This window comes from Globicephala melas, chromosome 16 (assembly GCF_963455315.2).
Source record: "Globicephala melas chromosome 16, mGloMel1.2, whole genome shotgun sequence".
NCBI classification, from domain to species: Eukaryota; Metazoa; Chordata; class Mammalia; order Artiodactyla; family Delphinidae; genus Globicephala; species Globicephala melas.
In genome coordinates, this window is record NC_083329.1 from 18,478,630 (window position 1) to 18,502,148 (window position 23,519).

The 23,519-nt window shown below is 41.3% G+C and overlaps 1 pseudogene; it reads left to right on the top strand.

The window, feature by feature from the left end:
* The first annotated feature begins 1,625 nt into the window (after positions 1-1,625).
* LOC115844961 (small ribosomal subunit protein eS21 pseudogene) lies at positions 1,626-10,870 on the top strand (annotated as a pseudogene).
* The last annotated feature ends 12,649 nt before the right edge of the window (positions 10,871-23,519 follow it).

Sequence of the window (23,519 nt, forward strand, 5' to 3'; positions counted from 1 at the left end):
CGATGGGCAGCAGATGAGATGTGCCCCTGTGATCGCCTTCCAGCCGACCATCTCTGCTCAGCAGAGTCTAGACCTGCCCCTCCTCTTTCAGTGCTGCTGTCTCATGAGTTTTCTCAACACCTGAGAGAGAGCCAAGGGCCGAGCCTGTCTGAACCAAGGTAGTGTGTTCAACTTTAGCATGAAAGTTTTAAAAACAATGAAAATCGCATGGAAGACAAATGAAAAGAGGAGGGGACTGACTTCTCTGGGACTGGCGTGGGGGGAGGAGATGGACCCTACACTTCTTTCTACAGTCCCAGGAGGGCCTGGGGACCCAGCTCCTTCCCACGTTGGGGGCTCAGCCAGCACAGCCATGGTGTCCTGACCAAGGGGACGTGTGACCCCAAGGTGTGGGGTCCGAGGAGGTGGGGTCACCCTGGTGAGTGTGGACGTGTGACCCCAGGTGCAGGGTCTGGGGAGGTGAGGTCACCCTGGAGACTGTGATTGTGTGTCCCCAGGTGCAGGGTCGGGATTGTGTGGGTCTCACCCCATCTGTATGGGTCAGTCTCGTGTGCAGGGGGAGACCCCATATCTGCTCTTTGCCCGCAGTGTGTCTCGTCCCTTCTGAGATTTCTAACAACTTAATGGAGGGTGTTGCCCTGATTAACCTATGGACCCTTTTCTTCTCTTAATCTTGTCACGTTCATATGGAGACGGGTACCTTTGAGCGGGTTGCTGCTCCGTGTTCTGCTGAGTGGCAACCCTCAGTGGTATCATATTATCACAGCATATCATATATCATATCCAAACCATGGGGATCACCGCTGTCTGGGTTCCCCTGGACACAGCTCAGCACAGACTAGGCGCCTAAGAATGGTCCCCCACGTGCCATGTGAGGGTACAACGATGGCCCCAGAGGTGGAGGACGGTGCTTGGGCCTCACCCATTTGTGTAAAGGGGAGTCGAATTGGAATCTCAATTAACAAGACATCACTTAAAAATTTTATTTTAAGTGAAATAAAACACACATCACACACCCTTTACCATCGTCACCATTTTAAGTGCACATTTCCAAGGCATCAGGTGCGTTCACCTTGTGGAGCCATCACCACCATCCTAGAACTTTTCATCTTGTAAAACCAAAGTTCCACAACCATGAAAGTCTCACTGCCCACCCGCTCCTGCAGCCCCAGCACCGCCGTCCACTTCGGTCCATGAGTTGTCGACTCTAGGGCCCCCATATGAGTGGAATCCTGCAGTGTTTGCTGAGGGGTCATTTTGGAAGAGCTGACTTTCAGTCTGAAGGTCTGCCTGTTTGCATCTGAAGAATCTGCATTTAGGGACAGGGTGTCCGGGGCACAGATGAGCTGGGACCTGACCAGTCGCCTGTGGGGCCCTCTGGCCCCGTCCCTTGAGCTGTGCCTCATCTGTGTCATGGCTGTCCCCGCTGGCACCCCTAGGATGCTGGTGTCTGAGTGAGATTCCTCTGGTGCCCTGCTCCCCTGCCCTCTTCCTGCCTGTTGGGGACGGGGCTGCTTGCTGGGGGGTCTCTGCTTCTGCGGCAGGAAGGACCCTACAGGGCAGACCCACAGTGTGGGGCATGATCCCAAGAGCATGGGGCCCTCATAGGACGCAGCGTCAGGGCCATGACTAGTGTGCGGACCACCTCATCACCGACACAGAATGTTCCCAAGATCCCGCTCAGGAGGGTGTGGTGGGTGGCCTGGGACCCCAGAGGCCCCATTCCTATCCTGGAGCTTGGAGAGGGCATCCACCATGGGCTCTGAATTCACCCCACGTCTCAGCCGTCTCCCTCTGTCCTATCTTTGAACACAGGAAAACAACTAATACTGATTATTGTCCACAGCATAGGCCTGGTCCTGTCGAGATTAGAGTTCTTTAATTTAGGCACCCTGGGATAGCAGCTGTTTTTAGACCTAAAGAAGGTATAGCTCATGAGTGTAAAACATTTTCAGTTGAAACTAATATTCGATGACTAGCTCTATACTACTCGGTTGTTGACTTCTATTAGTCATAATTCTCCTGGTTTTAGATCTGATGTGGGAATCGTAGAGGAATCAAAATTAAAATCTTCATAATCTGTGTATTCATAGCTGCAGAATCATTGATGGCCTATAGTTTTTGTTTTGTTTTTTTTAACATCTTTATTGGGGTATAATTGCTTTACAATGGTGTGTTAGTTTCTGCTTTATAACAAAGTGAATCAGTCATACATAAACATATGTTCCCATATGTCTTCCCTATTGCGTCTCCCTCCCTCCCACCCTCCCTATCCCACCCCTCCAGGCTGTCACAAAGCACCGAGCCAATATCCCTGTGCCATGCGGCTGCTTCCCACTAGCTATCTACCTTACTACGTTTGTTAGTGTGTATATGTCTGTGACTCTGTCTCGCCCTGTCACAGCTCACCCTTCCCCCTCCCCATAACCTCAAGTCCGTTCTCTAGGAGGTCTGCGTCTTTATTCCTGCCTTACCCCTAGGTTCTTCATGACATTTTTTTTTCTTAAATTCCATATATATGTGTTAGCATACGGTATTTGTCTTTTTCTTTCTGACTTACTTCACTCTGTATGACAGACTCTACGTCTATCCACCTCATTACAAATAGCTCAATTTCGTTTCTTTTTATGGCTGAGTAATATTCCATTGTATATATGTGCCACATCTTCTTTATCCATTCATCCGATGATGGACACTTAGGTTGTTTCCATCTCCGGGCTATTGTAAATAGAGCTGCAATGAACATTTTGGTACATGACTCTTTTTGAATTTTGGTTTTCTCAGGGTATATGCCCAGTAGTGGGATTGCTGGGTCATATGGTAGTTCTATTTGTAGTTTTTTAACGAACCTCCATACTGTTCTCCATAGTGGCTGAACCAATTCACATTCCCACCAGCAGTGCAAGAGTGTTCCCTTTTCTCCACACCCTCTCCAGCATTTATTGTTTCTAGATTTTTTGATGATGGCCATTCTGACTGGTGTGAGATGATATCTCATTGTAGTTTTGATTTGCATTTCTCTAATAATTAATGATGTTGAGCATTCTTTCATGTGTTTGTTGGCAGTCTGTATATCTTCTTTGGAGAAATGTCTTTTTAGGTCTTCTGCCCATTTTTGGATTGGGTTGTTTGTTTTTTGTTATTGAGCTGCATGAGCTGCTTGTAAATTTTGGAGATTAATCCTTTGTCAGTTGCTTCATTTGCAAATATTTTCTCCCATTCTGAGGGTTGTCTTTTCATCTTGTTTATGGTTTCCTTTGCTGTGCAAAAGCTTTGAAGTTTCATTAGGTCCCATTTGTTTATTTTTGTTTTTATTTCCATTACTCTAGGAGGTGGGTCAGAAAGGATCTTGCTGTGATTTATGTCATAGAGTGTTCTGCCTATGTTTTCCTCTAAGAGTTTGATAGTTTCTGGCCTTACATTTAGGTCTTTAATCCTTTTTGAGCTTATTTTTGTGTATGGTGTTAGGGAGTGTTCTAATCTCATACTTTTACATGTAGCTGTCCAGTTTTCCCAGCACCACTTATTGAAGACGCTGTCCTTTCTCCACTGTACATTCCTGCCACCTTTATCAAAAATAAGGTGTCCATATGTGCGTGGGTTTATCTCTGGGCTTTCTGTCCTGTTCCATTGATCTATCTTTCTGTTTTTGTGCCAGTACCATACCGTCTTGATAACTGTAGCTTTGTAGTGTAGTCTGAAGTCAGGGAGCCTGATTCCTCCAATTCCTTTTTTCGTTCTCAAGATTGCTTTGGCTATTCGGGGTCTTTTGTGTTTCCATACAAATTGCAAAATTTTTTGTTCTACTTCTGTGAAAAATGCCAGTGGTAGTTTGATAGGGATTGCATTGAATCTATAGATTGCTTTGGGTAGTAGAGTCATTTCACAATGTTGATTCTTCCAATCCAAGAACATGATATATCTCTCCATCTATTTGTATCATCTTTAATTTCTTTCATCAGTGTCTTATAATTTTCTGCATACAGGTCTTTTGTCTCCTTAGGTAGGTTTATTCCTAGATATTTTATTCTTTTTGTTGCAATGGTAAATGGGAGTGTTTTCTTGATTTCACTTTCAGATTTTTCATCATTAGTATATAGGAATGCCAGAGATTTCTGTGCATTAATTTTGTATCCTGCCACTTTACCAAATTCATTGATTAGCTCCAGTAGTTTTCTGGTAGCATCTTTAGGATTCTCTATGTATAGTATCATGTCATCTGCAAACAGTGACAGCTTTACTTCTTTTCCGATTTGGATTCCTTTTATTTCCTTTTCTTCTCTGATTGCTGTGGCTAAAACTTCCAAAACTATGTTGAATAAGAGTGGTGAGAGTGGGCAACCTTGTCTTGTTCCTGATCTTAGTGGAAATGCTTTCAGTTTTTCACCATTGAGGATGATGTTTGCTGTGGGCTTGTCATATATGGCCTTTATTATGTTGAGGAAAGTTCCCTCTATGCCTACTTTCTGCAGGGTTTTTATCATAAATGGGTGTTGAATTTTGTCAAAAGCTTTCTCTGCATCTATTGAGATGATCATATGGTTTTTCTCCTTCAATTTGTTAATATGGTTTATCACATTGATAGATTTGCGTATATGGAAGAATCCTTGCATTCCTGGAATAAACCCCACTTGATCATGGTGTATGATCCTTTTAATGTGCTGTTGGATTCTGTTTGCTAGTATTTTGTTGAGGATTTTTGCATGTATGTTCATCAGTGCTATTGGCCTGTAGTTTTCTTTCTTTGTGACATCCTTGTCTGGTTTTGGTATCAAGGTGATGGTGGCCTCGTGTAATGAGTTTGGGAGTGTTCCTCCCTTTGCTATATTTTGGAAGAGTTTGAGAAGGATAGGTGTTATCTCTTCTCTAAATGTTTGTTAGAATTCGCCTGTGAAGCCATTTGGTCCTGGGCTTTTCTTTGTTGGAAGATTTTTAACCACAGTTTCAATTTCAGTGCTTGTGATTGGTCTGTTCATATTTTCTATTTCTTCCTGATTCAGTCTTTGCAGGTTGTGCATTTCTAAGAATTTGTCCATTTCTTCCAGATTGTCCATTTTATTGGCAGAGAGTTGCTTGTAGTAATCTCTCATGATCTCTTTTATTTCTGCAGTGTCAGTTATTACCTCTCCTTTTTCATTTCTAATTCTATTGATTTGAGTCTTCTTCCTTTTTTTCTTGATGAGTCTGGCTAGTGGTTTATCTATTTATCTTCTCAAAGAACCAGCTTTTAGTTTTATTGATCTTTGCTATTGTTTCCTTCATTTCTTTTTCATTTATTTCTGATCTGATTTTTATGATTTCTTTCCTTCTGCTAGCTTTGGGGTTTTTTTGTTCTTCTTTCTCTAATTGCTTGAGGTGCAAGGTTAGGTTGTTTATTCGAGATGTTTCCTGCTTCTTAAGGTGGGCTTGTATTGCTATAAACTTAACCCTTAGAACTGCTTTTGCTGCATCCCATAGGTTTTGGGTCATTGTGTCTCCATTGTCATTTGTTTCTAGGTATTTTTTGATTTCCTCTTTGATTTCTTCAGTGATCACTTCATTATTAAGTAGTGTATTGTTTAGCCTCCATGTGTTTGTATTTTTTATAGATCTTTTCCTGTAATTGATATCTAGTCTCATGGCGTTGTGGTCAGAAAAGATACTTGATACAATTTCAATTTTCTTAAATTTACCAAGGCTTGATTTGTGACCCAGGATATGATCTATCCTGGAGAATGTTCCATGAGCACTTGAGAAACATGTGTATTCTGTTGTTTTTGGATGGAGTGTCCTATAAATATCAATTAAGTCCATCTTGTTTAATGTATCATTTAAAGCTTGTGTTTCCTCATTTATTTTCATTTTGGATGATCTGTCCATGGGTGAAAGTGGGGTGTTTAAGTCCCCTACTATGAATGTGTTACTGTCGATTTCCCCTTTTATGGCTGTTACTATTTGCCTTATGTATTGAGGTGCTCCTATGTTGGGTGCATAAATATTTACAATTGTTATATCTTCTTCTTGGATCGATCCCTTGATCATTATGTAGTGTCCTTCTTTGTCTGTTCTATAGTCCTTATTTTAAAGTCTATTTTGTCTGATATGAGAATTGCTACTCCAGCTTTCTTTTGGTTTCCATTTGCATGGAATATCTTTTTCCATCCCCTTACTTTCAGTCTGTATGTGTCTCTAGGTCTGAAGTGGGTCTCTTGTAGACAGCATATATAAGGGTCTTGTTTTTGTATCCATTCAGCTAATCTGTGTCTTTTGGTGGGAGCATTTAGTCCATTTACATTTAAGGTAATTATTGATATGTATGTTCCTATTCCCATTTTCTAAATTGTTTTGGGTTCGTTATTATAGGTCTTTTCCTTCTCTTGTGTTTCTTGCCTAGAGAAGTTCCTTTAGCATTTGTTGTAAAGCTGGTTTGGTGGTGCTGAACTCTCTCAGCTTTTGCTTGTCTGTAAAGGTTTTAATTTCTCCGTCAAATCTGAATGAGATCCTTGCTGGGTAGAGTAGTCTTGGCTGCAGGTTTTTCTTCTTCATCACTTTCAGTATGTCCTGCCACTCCCTTCTGGCTTGTAGGGTTTCTGCTGAGAGATCAGCTGTTAACCTTATGGGGATTCCCTTGTGTGTTATTTGTCGTTTTCCCCTTGCTGCTTTTAATATGCTTTCTTTGTATTTAATTTTTGACAGTTTGATTAATATGTGTCTTGGCGTATTTCTCCTTGGATTTATCCTGTATGAGACTCTCTGTGCTTCCTGGACTTGATTAACTATTTCCTTTCTCATATTAGGGAAGTTTTCAACTATAATCTCTTCAAATATTTTCTCAGTCCCTTTCTTTTTCTCTTCTTCTTCTGGAACCCCTATAATTCGAATGTTGGTGTGTTTAATGTTGTCCCAGAGGTCTCTGAGACTGTCCTCAGTTCTTTTCATTCTTTTTTCTTTATTCTGCTCTGCAGTAGTTATTTCCACTATTTTATCTTCCAGGTCACTTATCCGTTCTTCTGCCTCAGTTATTCTGCTATTGATCCCATCTAGAGTATTTTTAATTTCATTTATTTTGTTGTTCATCGTTGCTTGTTTCATCTTTATTTCTTCTAGGTCCTTGTTAACTGTTTCTTGCATTTTGTCCATTCTATTTCCAAGATTTCGGATCATCCTTACCATCATTATTCTGAATTCCTTTTCAAGTAGACTGGCTATTTCCTCTTCATTTGTTAGGTCTGGTGCATTTTTATCTTGCTCCTTTATCTGCTGTGTGTTTTTCTGTCTTCTCATTTTGCTTATCTTACTGTGTTTGGGGTCTCCTTTTTGCAGACTCTAGGTTCGTAGTTCCCGCTGTTTTTGATGTCTGTCTCCAGTGGCTAAGGTTGGTTCAGTGGGTTGTGTAGGCTTCCTGGTTGAGGGGACTAGTGCCTGTGTTGTGGTGGATAAGGCTGGATCTTGTCTCTCTAGTGGGCAGGTTCACGTCTGGTGGTGTGTTTTGGGGTGTCTGTGGCCTTATTATGATTTTAGGCAGCCTCTCTGCTAATGGGTGGGGTTGTGTTCCTGTTTTGCTAGTTATTTGGCATAGGTTGTCCAGCACTGTGGCTTGCTGGTCGTTGAGTGAAGCTGGGTGCTGGTGTTAAGATGGAGATCTCTGGGAGATTTTCGCCGTTTGATATTATGTGGAGCTGGGAGGTCTCTTGTTGACCAGTGTCCTGAAGTTGGCTCTCCTACCTCAGAGGCTGAGCCCTGACTCCTGGCTGGAGCACCAAGAGCCTTTCATCCACACGGCTCAATAAAAGGGAGAAAAAGTAGAGGTAATTAGTAGAAGTATGAGGAAAGAAAGAAGGAAAGGAGGGAAGGAAGGAAGGAAGAAAGAAAGAAAGAAGCAAAGAAGGCAAGAAGGAAAGAAGGGAGGGAGGGAGGAAGGAAGGAAGGAGGGAAAGAAGGAAAAAAGAAAGAAAGAAGATACAGTAAAAATAAAATTATAATAAAGTTATTGAATTAAAAAATTCTTATTTAGGAAAAAAAGGGACGGATAGAACCTTAGGACAAATGTTGTAAGCAAAGCTATACAGACAAAATCTTACACAGAAGCATACACATACACCCTCACTAAAAGAGGTAAAGGGGGAAAAATCATAAATCTTGCTGTCAGAGACCACCTCCTCAATTTCGGATGATTCGTTGTCTAAAGGAGGGAAGGAAGGAAGGAATGAAAGAAAAGAAAGAAGATAAAGTATAATAACGTTATTAAAATTAAAATTGATTATTAAAAAAATTTTTTAAAAAAACCATGGATAGAACCCTAGGACAAATGGTGGAAGCAAGACTATACAGACAAGATCTCACACAGAAGCATACACATACACCTTCACAAAAAGAGGAATAGGGAAAAAAATCATAGATCTTGCTCCTAAAGTCCACTTCCTTAATTTGGGATGATTGGTTGTCTATTCAGGTGTTCCACAGATGCAGGATATATCAAGTTGATTGTGGAGCTTTAATCCGCTGCTTCTGAGGCTGCTGGGAGAGATTTCCGTTTCTCTTCTTTGTTCTCACAGCTCACAGGGGCTCAGCTTTGGATTTGGCCCTGCCTCTGCGTGTAGGTCGCTGGAGGGCGTCTGTTTTTTGCTCAGACAGGACGGGGTTAAAGGAGCCGCTGATTCGGGGGCTCTGGCGCACTCAGGCCGGCGGGGAGGGAGGGGCACAGAGTGCGGGGCGGGCCTGCGGCGGCAAAGGCCGGCGTGACCTTGCACCAGCCTGAGGCGCGCTGTGCGCTCTCCCGGGGAAGTTGTCCCCGGATCCCGGGAACCTGGCAGTGGCGGGCTGCACAGGCTCCGCGGAAGAGGGGCGTGGAGAGCGACCTGCGCTCGCACACAGGCCCCTTGGTGGCGGCAGCAGCAGCCTTAGCGTCTCATGCCCGTCTCTGGAGTCCGCGCCCTCAGCCGCGGCTCGCGCCCGTCTCTGGAGTCCCCGCCCTCAGCCGCGGCTCGCGCCTGTCTCTGGGGTCCGCGCCCTCAGCCGCGGCTCGCGCCCGTCTCTGGGGTCCGCGCTTTCAGCCGCGGCTCGCGCCCGTCTCTGGGGTTCCTTTAAGCAGCGTTCTTAAACCCCTCTCCTCACGCACCAGGAAACAAAGAGGGAAGAAAAAGTCTCTTGCCTCTTCGGCAGGTGCAGACTTTTACCCGGACTCCCTCCCGGCTAGCCGTGGTGCATTAACCCCTTCAGGCTATGTTCAAGCCGCCAACCCCAGTCCTCTCCCTGCGTTCCATCCGAAACCGAAACCCGAGCCTCAGAGCCTCAGCTCGCAGCCCCGCCCGCCCCGGCGGTGGAGCAGACAAGCCTCTCGGGCTGGTGAGTGCCGGTGGGCACTGATCCTCTGTGCAGGAATCTCTCCGCTTTGCCCTCCGCACCCGTTGCTGTGCACTCCTCCGCGGCTTCGAAGCTCCCCTCTCTGCCTCCCGCAGTCTCTGCCCGCGAAGGGGCTTCCTAGTGTGTGGAAACTTTTCCTCCTTCACAGCTCCCTCCCACTGGTGCAGGTGCCGTCCCTATTCTTTTGTCTCTGTTTTTTCTTTTTTTTTTTTCTTTTGCCCTACCCAGGTACGTGGGGAGTTTCTTGCCTTTTGGGAGGTCTGAGGTCTTCTGCCAGCCTTCAGTAGGTGTTCTGTAGGAGTTGTTCCACGTGTAGATGCATTTCTGGTGTATCTGTGGGGAGGAAGGTGATCTCCGCGTCTTACTCTTCCGCCATCTTCAAGGTCCCCCCTGGCCTATAGTTTTTACGGTTAGGGAAGGGTTACTGATTTCATGTATCATGAAAAGGATTCGTAGTGATGATAGGGCAATTATGTGATGGCTGATAAATGGTTCAAAAGGTCTTGTGCATCTAGTGTATGTGTATGGGTCAGTTTAGTTGTCAGTATTAGTTAAGTTCTATTTTAAAAGTGGATATTAATGTGTGATCATGAAAATGTAAAAGTTCTTCCATGACAGGTAACGTTGCATCTTGAGAGCCTAGTTGAAATGGATGTGCCGTAGTGATATACAAGATTTTTGCCTATGATTTAACTTTGATGAACTTAACGTAACTTATCTTAATCTCATTTATTGAGAAAGACATAATTGTCATGGTGTGGGCTTGAAACTGGTTGAAAAGAATTCGATTCCTTCCTTGCTTATTTTAAACTTACATAAGTAGGATCTTCAAACATAGGATATGGTGGGCAGCATCCATGTAACCATTCTAGGTTAGTAGTTGTTACTCTACTGAGACTTCTCATTTGAATGCAAGAGCTTCTCAAATTATAAAGATTATTAGCAGTACTGCTGTTAATGAGATGCATGAGCCTATAGATGAAAGATTTCATGTTGTGTGTGCATCAGCGTGGTTGGAGTAATGTAGTGACATCCTGAAAGGCCAAGAAAGTGCTGCGGGAAGAAGATCATATTTACTACTACGAATATAACGATGAAGGGAATTTTTGCTCCTGTTGAGTTAAGTGTATAACCTGAGAATAGTGGAAATCAGTGCATGAAGCCTCCTATAATAGTGAACACTGCTGCTTTTTTATTCTGAGCTCACGCTCACTGTGGTACCACCAGACGCTCCCTCAGCACGCAGAACGATGCCAGCGAGTCCGTGGACCTGTACATGCTGCGGAAATGCTCCGCCGGCAACCGCGTCATCGGCGCCAAGGACCATGCGTCCATCCAGATGAACGTGGCTGAGGTTGACAAGGTGACAGGCAGGTTCAATGGCCAGTTTAAAACCTACGCTATCTGCAGGGCCATTCGCAGGATGGGTGAGTGAGATGACTCCATTCTCTGACTGGCCAAGGCAGACGGCATCGTCTCAAAGAACTTCTGCCTAGAGAGGAACCTGGATGTGGAATGTTTGTCATAAATAAATAGTGAAACCCCCCCCCAAAAAAATAGTGAGCACTGCTCCCATTGACATTACATAATGGAAGTGTGCTACTTCGTAGTATATACCATGGAGGAGTATATACCATGGAGGACAATGTCCAGGGATGAATTAGCTAAAAATTAGGTAAAAATCTTGATAGTGGTGGGAGACCTAATGATCCTTTAATGGTGAGGATAAGGATTGTGATGGAAACTGTTTTCTTTCATGTGTGTGATAATGATAGTTTCTGGTACATGAGCTGGCCATAAATGGTAAGAAGATAATGTTATTATGATATAAATTAGTATGTTTAGAATTTCTGTGGTTGAATTCTACATTATAATAGCAGTTATTCATCCTATATGGGCCATTGATGAATGAACAGGCTATAATTTTTGTAGTTGAGTTTGGTTGAGTCCCCCTCAGCCTCCAATTACGATTCATAATATAGCTATGATTAATAGTGTGTTTAGGGTTATGGATGGTGAGACTTGGTATAAAACTGATAGGGGTGCAAGGTGGTCATGTTACTAGCATCAGGCCTGCTGTTCATGGAATGCCCTGTGTTACTTCAGGTACTCAGAAGTGAAATGGGGAAAGCCCTAATTTTGTGACAAGGGCTGTTATTATGATGGTGGATGCTTTGGATTAAAGATTTTTGTAATGTCCATTGACCATAATATATTGGTTTAATAATTTAGCCATTATAGTAGTATTGGTGCAGTGGGTTGTTTTAGAATATATTTGTTGGATGTTTCTATAGCTTATGGGTTAATTTTTTATTAGAATGGGGATAACATTAACCAGTGTGAGCTTGTTACTACAACTATGGTTCCTGAGATGACGGTCAGTAGAATGAAAGTAAAAACAATAGGGCTTATTAGTACTGGAAGGATATAAACCAGCATTCTTGGGGTCTGGGCCTGATAGCTTATTTAGCAGACCTTACTATAAAATGTACTATAAGGTGCTAGTATGAAGAAAGTAAAATTCTTTTTTTTTTTTAACATCTTTATTGGAGTATAATTGCTTTACAATGGTGTATTAGTTTCTGCTTTATAACAAAGTGAATCAGTTATACATATGTTCCCATATCTCTTCACTCTTGCGTCTCCCTCACTCCCACCCTCCCTATCCCACCCCGCTAGGTGGTCACAAAGCACCAAGCTGATCTCCTGGTGCTATGCGGCTGCTTCCCACTAGCTATCTATTTTACGTTTGGTAGTGTATATATGTCCATGCCACTCTCTCATTTTGTCACAGCTTACCCTTCACCCTCCCCGTATCCTCACGTCCGTTCTCTAGTAGGTCTGTGTCTTTATTCCCGTCTTGCCCCTAGGCTCTTCATGACTTTTTTTTTTTTTTAGATTCAATATATATGTGTTAGCATACAGTATTTGTTTTTCTCTTTCTGACTTACTTCAGTCATATGACAGACTCTAGGTCCATCCACCTCACTACAAATAACTCAGTTTCGTTCCTTTTTATGGCTGAGTAATATTCCATTGTATATATGTGCCACATCTTCTTTATCCATTCATCTGTCGATGGACACTTAGGTTGCTTCCATGTCCTGGCTATTGTAAATAGAGCTGCAATGAACATTTTGGTACATGACTCTTTTTGAATTATGGTTTTCTCAGGGTATATGCCCAGTAGTGGGATTGCTGGGTCGTATGCTAGTTCTAGTTTTTTAATGAACCTCCATACTGTTCTCCATAGTGGCTGTACCAATTCACATTCCCACCAACAGTGCAAGAGGGTTCCCTTTTCTCCACACCCTCTCCAGCATTTATTGTTTGTAGATTTTTTGATGATGGCCATTCTGACCAGTGTGAGATGATATCTCATTGTAGTTTTGACTTACATTTCTCTAATGTATAATGATGTTAAGCATTCTTTCATGTGTTTGTTGGCAATCTGCATATCTTCTTTGGAGAAATGTCTATTTAGGTCTTTTGCCCATTTTTGGATTGGGTTATTTGTTTTTTTAATATTGAGCTGCATGAGCTGCTTGTAAATTTCGGAGATTAATCCTTTGTCAGTTGCTTCATTTGCAAATATTTTCTCCCATTCTGAGGGTTGTCTTTTCATCTTGTTTATGGTTTCCTTTGCTGTGCAAAAGCTTTGAAGTTTCATTAGGTCCCATTTGTTTATTTTTGTTTTTATTTCCATTTCTGTAGGAGGTGGGTCACAAAGGATCTTGCTGTGATTTATGTCGAGTGTTCTGCCTATGTTTTCCTCTAAGAGTTTGATAGTGTCTGGCCTTACATTTAGGTCTTTAATCCATTTTGAGTTTATTTTTGTGTATGGTATTAGGGAGTGTTCTAATTTCATACTTTTACATGTACCTGTCCAGTTTTCCCAGCAGCACTTATTGAAGAGGCTGTCTTTTCTCCACTGTATATTCTTGCCTCCTTTATCAAAGATAAGGTGACCATATGTGCGTGAGTTTATCTCTGGGCTTTCTGTCCTGTTCCATTGATCTATCTTTCTGTTTTTGTGCCAGTACCATACTGTCTTCATTACTGTAGCTTTGTAGTGTAGTCTGAAGTCAGGGAGCCTGATTCCTCCAGCTCCGTTTTTTGTTCTCAAGATTGCTTTGGCTATTCGGGGTCTTTTGTGTTTCCATAAAAATTGTGAAATTTTTTGTTCTACTTCTGTGAAAAATGCCAGTGGTAGTTTGATAGGGATTGCATTGAATCTGTAGATTGATTTGGGTAGTAGAGTCATTTTCACAATGTTGATTCTTCCACTCCAAGAACATGGTGTATCTCTCCATCTATTTGTCTCATCTTTAATTTCTTTCATCAGTGTTTTATAATTTTCTGCATACAGGTCTTTTGTCTCCTTAGGTAGGTTTATTCCTAGATATTTTATTCTTTTTGTTGCAATGGTAAATGGGAGTGTTTTCTTAATTTCACTTTCAGATTTTTCATCATTAGTGTACAGGAATGCCAGAGAATTATGTGCATTCATTTTGTATCCTGCTACTTTACCAAATTCATTGATTAGCTCTAGTAGTTTTCTGGTTGCATCTTTAGGATTCTCTATGTATAGTATCATGTTTTCTGCAAACAGTGACAGCTTTACTTCTTCTTTTCTGATTTGGATTCCTTTTATTTCTTTTTCTTCTCTGATTGCTGTGGCTAAAACTTCCAAAACTATGTTGAATAATAGTGGTGATAGTGGGCAACCTTGTCTTGATCCTGATCTTAGTGGCAATGGTTTCAGCTTTTCACAATTGAGGACGATGTTGGCTGTGGGTTTGTCATATTGTTTATTATATTGAGGAAAGTTCCTTCTATGCCTACTTTCTGCAGTGTTTTTATCATAAATGGGTGTTGAATTCTGTCGAAAGCTTCCTCTGCATCAGTTGAGATGATCATATGGTTTTCCTCCTTCAGTTTGTTAATATGGTGTATCACATTGATTGATTTGCGTATATGGAAGAATCCTTGCATTCCTGGAATAAACCCCACTTGATCATGGTGTATGATACATTTAATGTGCTGTTGGATTCTGTTTGCTAGTATTTTGTTGAGGATTTTTGCATGTATGTTCATCAGTGCTATTGGCCTGTAGTTTTCTTTCTTTGTGACATCCTTGTCTGGTTTTGGTATCAGGGTGATGGTGGCCTGGTAGAATGAGTTTGGGAGTGTTCCTCTCTCTGCTATATTTTGGAGGAGTTTGAGAAGGATAGGTGTTAGCTCTTTTCTAAATGTGTGATAGAATTCGCCTGTGAAGCCATCCGGTCCTGGGCTTTTGGTTGTCGGAAGATTTTTAACCACAGTTTCAATTTCAGTGCTTGTGATTTGGTCTGTTTATATTTTCTATTTCTGTTTCAGTCTCAGAACGTTGTTCATTTCTAAGAATTTGTCCATTTCTTCCAGTTTGTCCATTTTATTGGCATATAGTTGCTTATAGTAATCTCTCATGATCCTTTGTATTTCTGCCGTATCAGTTGCTACTTCCCCTTTTTCATTTCTAATTCTATTGATTTGAGTCTTCTCTCTTTTTTTTTGATGAGTCTGGCTAATGGTTTATCAATTTTATCTTCTCAAAGAACCAGCTTTTAGTTTTATTGATCTTTGCTATCGTTTCCTTCATTTCTTTTTCATTTATTTCTGATCTGATCTTTATGATTTCTTTCCTTCTAACTTTGGGCATTTTTTGTTCTTCTTTCTCTAATTGCTTTAGGTGTAAGGTTAGGTTGTTTGAGCTGTTTCTTGTTTCTTAAGGTAGGATTGTATTGCTATAAACTTCCCTCTTAGAACTGCTTTTGCTGCATCCCATAGGTTTTGGTCATTGTGTTTTCATTGTCATTTGTTTCTAGGTAATTTTTTTTTTTTTTTTTTGCAGTACACGGGCCTCTCACTGTTGTGGCCTCTCCCGTTGTGGAGCACTGGCTCCAGACACACAGGCTCAGCAGCCCTGGCTCACGGGCCCAGCCACTCCGTGGCATGTGGGATCTTCCCGTACAGGGGCACGAACCCATGTCCCCTGCATCGGCAGGCAGACTCAACCACTGCACTACCAGGGAAGCTCATGTTTCTAGGTAATTTTTGATTTCCTCTTTGATTTTTTCAGTGATCTCTTGGTTATTAAGTAGTGTATTGTTTAGCCTCCATGTGTTGGTAATTTTTACAGATTTTTTCCTGTAATTGCTATCTAGTCTCATAGCGTTGTGGGTGGAAAAGATACTTGATATGATTTCAATTTTCTTAAATTTACCAAGGCTTGTTTGTGACCCAAGATATGATCTATCCTTTTACCAAGGCTTGTTTGTGACCCAAGATATGATCTATCCTGGAGAATGTTCCATGAGCACTTGAGAAGAATGTGTACTGTTGTTTTGATTGAATGTCCTATAAATATCAATTAAGTCCATCTTGTTTAATGTATCATTTAAAGCTTGTGTTCCCTTATTTTCATTTTGGATGATCTCTTCATTGGTGAAAGTGGGGTGTTAAAGTTCCCTACTATGATTGTGTTACTGTCGATTTCCCCTTTTATGGCTGTTACTATTTGCCTTATGTATTGAGGTGCTCCTATGTTGGCTGCATATTTACAATTGTTATATCTTCTTTTTGGATCGATCCCTTGATCATTATGTAGTGTCCTTCTTTTTCTCTTGTAATAGTCTTTATTTTAAAGTCTAATTTGTCTGATGTGAGAATTGCTACTCCAGCTTTCTCTTGATTTCCATTTGCATGGAATATGTCTTTCCATCCCCTCATTTTCAGTCTGTATGTGTCCCTAGGTCTGAAGTGGGTCTCTTGTAGACAGCATATATACGGGTCTTGTTTTTCTATCCATTCAGCCAGTCTATGTCTTTTGGTTGGAGCATTTAATCCATTTACATTTAAGGTAATTATTTATATGTATGTTCCTATTACCATTTTCTTAATTGTTTTGGGCTTGTTATTATAGGTCTTTCCCTTCTCTTGTGTTTCCTGCCTAGAGAAGTTCCTTTAGCATTTGTTGTAAAGCTGGTTTGGTGGTGCTGAACTCTCTCAGCTTTTGCTTGTCTGTAAAGGTTCTAATTTCTCCGTCAAATCTGAAGGAGATCCTTGCTGGGTAGAGTAATCTTGGTTGTAGGTTTTTCTCCTTCATCACTTTGAATATGTCCTGCCACTCCCTTCTGGCTTGCAGAGTTTCTGCTTAAAGATCAGCTGTTAACCTTATGGGGATTCCCTTGTGTGTTATTTGTTGTTTTTCCCTTGCTGCTTTTAATATGTTTTCTTTGTATTTAATTTTTGACAGTTTGATTAATATGTGTCTTGGCATATTTCTCCTTGGATTTATACTGTATGGGACTCTCTGTGCTTCCTGGACTTGATTAACTATTTCCTTTCCCATATTAGGGAAGTTTTCAACTATATTCTTTTTCAAATATTTTCTCAGTCCATTTCTTTTTCTCTTCTTCTTCTGGGACCCCTATAATTCGAATGTTGGTGCTTTTAATGTCCCAGAGGTCTCTGAGACTGTCCTCAGTTGTTTTCATTCTTTTTTCTTTATTGTGCTCTGCAGTGTTTATTTCCATTTTATCTTCCAGGTCACTTATCCGTTCTTCTGCCTCAGTTATTCTGCTATTGATCACTTCTAATGAATTTTTAATTTCATTTATTGTGTTGTTCATCATTGTTTGCTCTTTAGTTCTTCTCGGTCCTTGTTAAACGTTTTCTTGTATTTTCTCTATTTCCAAGATTTGGGATCATCTTTACTATCATTATTCTGAATTCTTTTTCAGGTAGACTGGCTATTTCCTCTTCATTTGTTAGGTCTGGTGGGTTTTTATCTTGCTCCTTCATCTGCTGTGTGTTTTTCTGTCTTCTCATTTTGCTTATCTTTCTGTGTTTGGGGTCTCCTTTTCGCAGGCTGCAGGTTTGTAGTTCCCATTGTTTTTGGTGTCTGTCCCCAGTGGCTAAAGTTGGTTCAGTGGGTTGTGTAGGCTTCCTGGTGGAGGGGACTAGTGCCTGTGTTCTGGTGGATGAGGCTGGATCATGTCTTTCTGGTGGGCAGGTCCACGTCTGGTGGTGTGTTTTGGGGTGTCTGTGGCCTTATTATGATTTTAGGCAGCCTCTCTGCTAAGGTGGGGTTGTGTTCCTGCCTTGCTAGTTGTTTGGCATAGGGTGTCCAGTACTGTAGCTTGCTGGTTGTTGAGTGGAGCTGGGTCTTGGCGTTGAGATGCAGATATCTGGGAGATTTTCACCATTTGATATTACGTGGAGCTGGGAGGTCTCTTGTGGACCAGTGTCCTGAAGTTGGCTCTCCCACGTCAGAGGCACAGCACTGACTCCTGGCTGCAGCACCAAGAGCCTTTCATCCACGTGGCTCAGAGTAAAAGGGAGAAAAAATAAAAAGAAAGAAAGAGGATAAAATAAAATAAAGTAAAATAAAATATAGTTATTAAAATAAAAAATAATTATTATGAAAAAAGTTTTTTAAAGTAAAACAAAACAAAAAACGGACGGACAGATCCCTAGGATAAATGGTAAAAGCAAAGGTATACAGACACACAGAAGCATACACATACACACTAACAAAAAGAGAAAAAGGGGAAAAATATATATATCTTTGCTCCCAATGTCCATCTCCTCAGTGTGGGATGATTCGTTGTCTATTCAGGTATTCCACAGATGCAGGTACATCAAGTTGATTGTGGAGATGAAATCTCCTGCTCCTGAGTCTACTGGGAGATATTTCCCTTTCTCTTCTTTATTCGCACAGCTCCGGGTTCAGCTTTGGATTTGGACCCGACTCTGCGTGTAGGTCACCAGAGGGCGTCTGTTTTTTTGCTCAGACAGGACGGGGTTAAAGGAGCAGCTGATTCGGCAGCTCTGGCTCATTCAGGCCTGGGGAAGGGAGGGGTACGGAGTGCGAGTGCGGGGCGAGCCTGCGGAGGCAGAGGCCAGAGTGATGTTGCACCAGCCTGAGGCACGTTGTGCGCTCTCCTGGGGGAGTTGTCCCTGGATCCCGGGACCCTGGCAGTGGCGGGCTGCACAGGCTTCCGGGCGGGGAGGTGTGGATAGTGACCTGTGCTTGCACACAGCCTTCTTGGGGGCGGCAGCAGCAGCCTTAGTGTCGTCTCTGGAGCTCCTTTAAGCGGCACTCTTAATCCCCTCTCCTCGTGCACCAGGACACAAAGAGGCAAGAAAAAGTCTCTTGCCTCTTCAGCAGCTCCAGACTTTTTTCCGGACTCCCTCCTGGCTAGCCGTGGCGCACTAACCCCCTTCAGGCTGTGTTCAGGCTGCCAACCCCAGTCCTCTCACTGTTATCCCAACTCCGAAGCCCGAGCCTTGCTCCCAGCCCCGCCCACCCCGGCAGGTGAGCAGACAAGCCTCTTGGGCTGGTGAGTGCTGGTCGGCACCGATCCTCCGTGCGGGAATCTCTCCGCTTTGCCCTCCGCACCCCTGTTGCTGTGCTCCCCTCCGTGGCTCCGAAGCTTCCCCCACTGCCACCCGCCGTCTCCGCCCCCGAAGGGGCTTCCTAGTGTGTGGAAACCTTTCCTCCTTCACAGCTCCCTCCCACTGGTGCAGGTCCCGTCCCTATTCTTTGTCTCTGTTTTTTCTTTTTTCTTTTGCCCTAGCCAGGTACATGGGGAGTTTCTTGCCTTTTGGGAGGTCTGAGGTCTTCTGCCCGCGTTCAGTGGGTATTCTATAGGAGCAGTTCCACCTGTAGATGTATTTCTGATGTATCTGTGGGGAGGAAGGTGATTTCCGTGTCTTACTCTTCTGCCATCTTGAAGGTCCCCCGAAAGTAAAATTCTTTTTTTTTTAACACCTTTATTGGGGTATAATTGCTTTACAATGTTGTGTTAGTTTCTGCTTTATAACAAAGTGAATCAGTTATACATATACATATGTTCCCATATCTCTTCCCTCTTGCGTCTCCCTCCCTCCCACCCTCCCTATCCCACCCCTCCAGGCGGTCACAAAGCACCGAGCTGATCTCCCAGTGCTATTCGGCTGCTTCCCACTAGCTATCTACCTTACGTTTGGTAGTGTATATATGTCCATGCCTCTCTCTCGCTTTGTCACAGCTTACCCTTCACCCTCCCCGTATCCTCAAGTCCGTTCTCTAGTAGGTCTGTGTCTTTATTCCTGTCTTACCCCTAGGTTCTTCATGACATTTTTTTTTCTTAAATTCCATATATATGTGTTAGCATATGGTATTTGTCTTTCTCTTTGACTTACTTCACTCTGTATGACAGACTCTAGGTCTATCCACCTCATTACAGATAGCTCAATTTCGTTTCTTTTTATGGCTGAGTAATATTCCATTGTATATATGTGCCACATCTTCTTTATCCATTCATCTGATGATGGGCACTTAGGTTGTTTCCATCTCCGGGCTATTGTAAATAGAGCTGCAATGAACATTTTGGTACATGACTCTTTTTGAATTATGGTTTTCTCAGGGTATATATATCCCAGTACTGGGATTGCTGGGTCATATGGTAGTTCTATTTGTAGTTTTTTAACGAACCTCCATACTGTTCTCCATAGTGGCTGTACCAATTCACATTCCCACCAGCCGTGCAAGAGTGTTCCCTTTTCTCCACACCCTCTCCAGCATTTATTGTTTCTAGATTTTTTTGATGATGGCCATTCTGACTGGTGTGAGATGATATCTCATTGTAGTTTTGCATTTCTCTAATGATTAATGATTTTGAGCATTCTTTCATGTGTGTGTTGGCAGTCTGTATATCTTCTTTGGAGAAATGTCTTTTTAGGTCTTCTGCCCATTTTTGGATTGGGTTGTTTGTTTTTTTGTTATTTAGCTGCATGAGCTGCTTGTAAATTTTGGAAATTAATCCTTTGTCAGTTGCTTCATTTGCAAATATTTTCTCCCATTCTGAGGGTTGTCTTTTCATCTTGTTTATGGTTTCCTTTGCTGTGCAAAACGAACACTCCCAAATTCATTCAATGAGGCCACCATCACCTTGATACCAAAACCAGACAAGGATGTCACAAAGAAAGAAAACTACAGGCCAATAGCACTGATGAACATAGATGCAAAAATCCTCAAAAAATACTAGCAAACAGAATCCAACAGCACATTAAACGTATCATACACCATGATCAAGTGGGGTTTATTCCAGGAATGCAAGGATTCTTCCATATACGCAAATCTATCAATGTGATAAACCATATTAGCAAATTGAAGGAGAAAAACCATATGATCATCTCAATAGATGCAGGGAAAGCTTTCAACAAAATTCAACACCCATGTATGATAAAAACCCTGCAGAAAGTAGGCATAGAAGGAACTTTCCTCAACATAATAAAGACCATATATGACAAATCCACAGCCAACATCATCCTCAGTGGTGAAAAACTGAAAGTAAAATTCTTAAGGGTAGGTTCAATTCCTATGATTCTAGGAATAAGAGGGTTCAAACCTCTATTATTTACTGTATCAAAGTAACTCTTTTGTAAGACATGTTTCTTATGTTTGTGGTGGGATGCCTCATGTGATGAAAGGTAGAGAAACCTCTCATATAGATAGGGCTAGATTAGTGGTAAAAAAAAATTTTTAAGAGGTAAGTTGATCATATCAAAATTGTGGATAGGATATTTGAACTCATAGAAAGGAGATTGTTAGGAGTGCGTTTTTTGTTTGTTTTAATCACTTTTATTTAAAAAATGTTTATTTTGTATTGGAGTATAGTTGATTTACAGTGTTGTGTTGCAGGTGTACAGCAAAGTGATTCAGTTATACATATACCTATTCTTTTCCAGATTCTTTTCCCATATAGGTTATTACAGAGTATTGAGTAGAGTTCCCTGTGCTATACAGTAGGTCCTTGTTGGCTATCTATGTTATATAAAGTAATGGCTATATGTGAATCTCAAACTCCTAATTTATCCTCCCCACCTTCCCCTTTGGTAACTGTAAGTTTGTTTTCTATGTCTGTGAGTCTGTTTGTTTTGTAAATAAGTTCATTTGTATCATTTTTTAAGATTCCACATATATGTGATATCATATGATATTTATCTTTCTCTGACTTACTTCACTTTGTGTGATCATCTCTGGGTTCATCCATGTTGCTGCAAATGGCATTATTTCATTCTTTTTAATGGCTGAGTAATATTCCATTGTGTATATATACCACATCTTCTTTATCCATTCATCTGTCCATGGACATTTAGGTTGATTCCATATCTTGGCTATTGTAAATGGTGCTGCAGTGAAGGTTGGGGTGCATGTATCTTTTCGAATTATGGTTTTCTCCAGATATATGCCAAGGAATGGGATTGCAGGATCATATGGTAGCTCTATTTTTAGTTTTTTAAGGAACTTCCATACTGTTTTCCATAGTGGCTGTACCAATTTACATTCCCACCAACCGTGTAGGATGGTTCCCTTTTCTCCACACCTTCTCCAGCGTTTACTGTTTGTAGACTTTTTGATGATGGCCATTCTGACTGGGTGTTAGGTGATACCTCATTGTAGTTTTGACTTGCATTTCTCTAATAATTAGCGATGTTAAGAATTTTTTCACATGCTCTTGGTCATCTGTATGTCTTCTTTGGAGAAATGTCTATTTAGGTCTTCTGCCCATTTTTTGATTTGGCTGTTTGTTTTTTTTATATTGAGCTGCATGAGCTGTTTGTATATTTTGGAGATTAACCCCTCGTTGGCAAATATTTTCTCCCATTATGTGGGTTGTCTTTTCATTTTGTTTATGGTTTCCTTTGCTGTGCAAAAGATTTTAAGTTTATTGTCAAAATGACTATACTACCCAAGGCTATCCACGGATTCAGTGCAATCCCTGTCAAATTACCAATGGCATTTTTTGCAGAGCTAGAGCAAAAAATTCTTAAAATTTTTCTGGAAATACAAACAACCCCAAACAGCAAAACCAATCTTGAGAAAGAAAAACAAAACTGCAAGAATCAGGCTCCCTGACTTCAGACTGTACTATAAAGCTACAGTAATCAAAACAGGAGTGTTTTAATGATGACATTGGCTGTATATAATTCTGGCATGTAGGGATTGTGAAATGCTCCTAAAAATAGATGGTTGTGAAAATACTTACTATAATGATATTGACATATTCTGCTAGAAAGAATAGGGTGAATGGGCCTGTTACATTTTCTACACTGAAGCTGAATACAAGTTTTAATTCTCCTTCTGTTAAATCCAGTGGGGCTCCACTGGTTTCTGCTAGAGTAGAGATAAAACAGTTTCTGGCTAGGGGTCAGGAGGTGAAAAATAGTCATAGGTGTTCTTGTGTAATAATTACTGTTGAAAGTATAAATGATCCATTTATCTGTAGGAATAATAACAGAATAATTGCTAATGTTACTTCATATGAGATTGTCTGTACTACTGCCCATAGAGCTCCGATTAATGCATATTTTGAATCTGAAGCTCATTCAGAGCAGAGAATGGAATAAACGGCTAGGCTTGATATAGCTAGTATAAATAGTATGCCTAGGTTCATATTAATTAGTGGATAAGGTGTGTTAAGAGGAATTCATAATGTGACAGCCAGGGTTAAGGCTAGCATTGGTGCAATAGTAAACATAAATTGATGAGATTGATGGTTGTAGTGGTTCTTTAATAAATAATTTGACTGCATCAGCAATGGGTTGTAATAATCCATAGAGGCTGATGATGTTTGGCCCTTTCTGGATTTGCAGATAGCCTAGGATTTTCCATTCAGTTAAAGTGAGGAATGCTATGGTGAGTGAAACTGGGTAATTAGTGAAAGAACGTTGATTATAAACATATTCTTAGGAAGACGACTTGAACCACTGTGGATAAAGGTTTAAGTTTTATGCAGTTACCATGCTCTGTCACCCTAACAGACACTGTTCTACAGTAGGGTATGTATAATTTAATTGAATGTAGATTATATAATCAGTTTGAAGACATTTTGTAAAGTAGGCCTTATTTCTCTTGTCCTCTCATACTGGGAGAAATCTATAATACATAGAAATCAACTGGGATTACTCCAGTCTGAGCTCAGATCACGTAGGACTTTACTTGTTGAACAAACAAACCATTAATAGCAGTTATACCATTGGGATGTCCTGATCCAGCATCAAGTTTGTAAACCCTATTATCAATATGAACTCTAGAATAGGAACTTGTTCTGTTGATCAGTGTTTTAGGTCAATAGGTGTAAAGC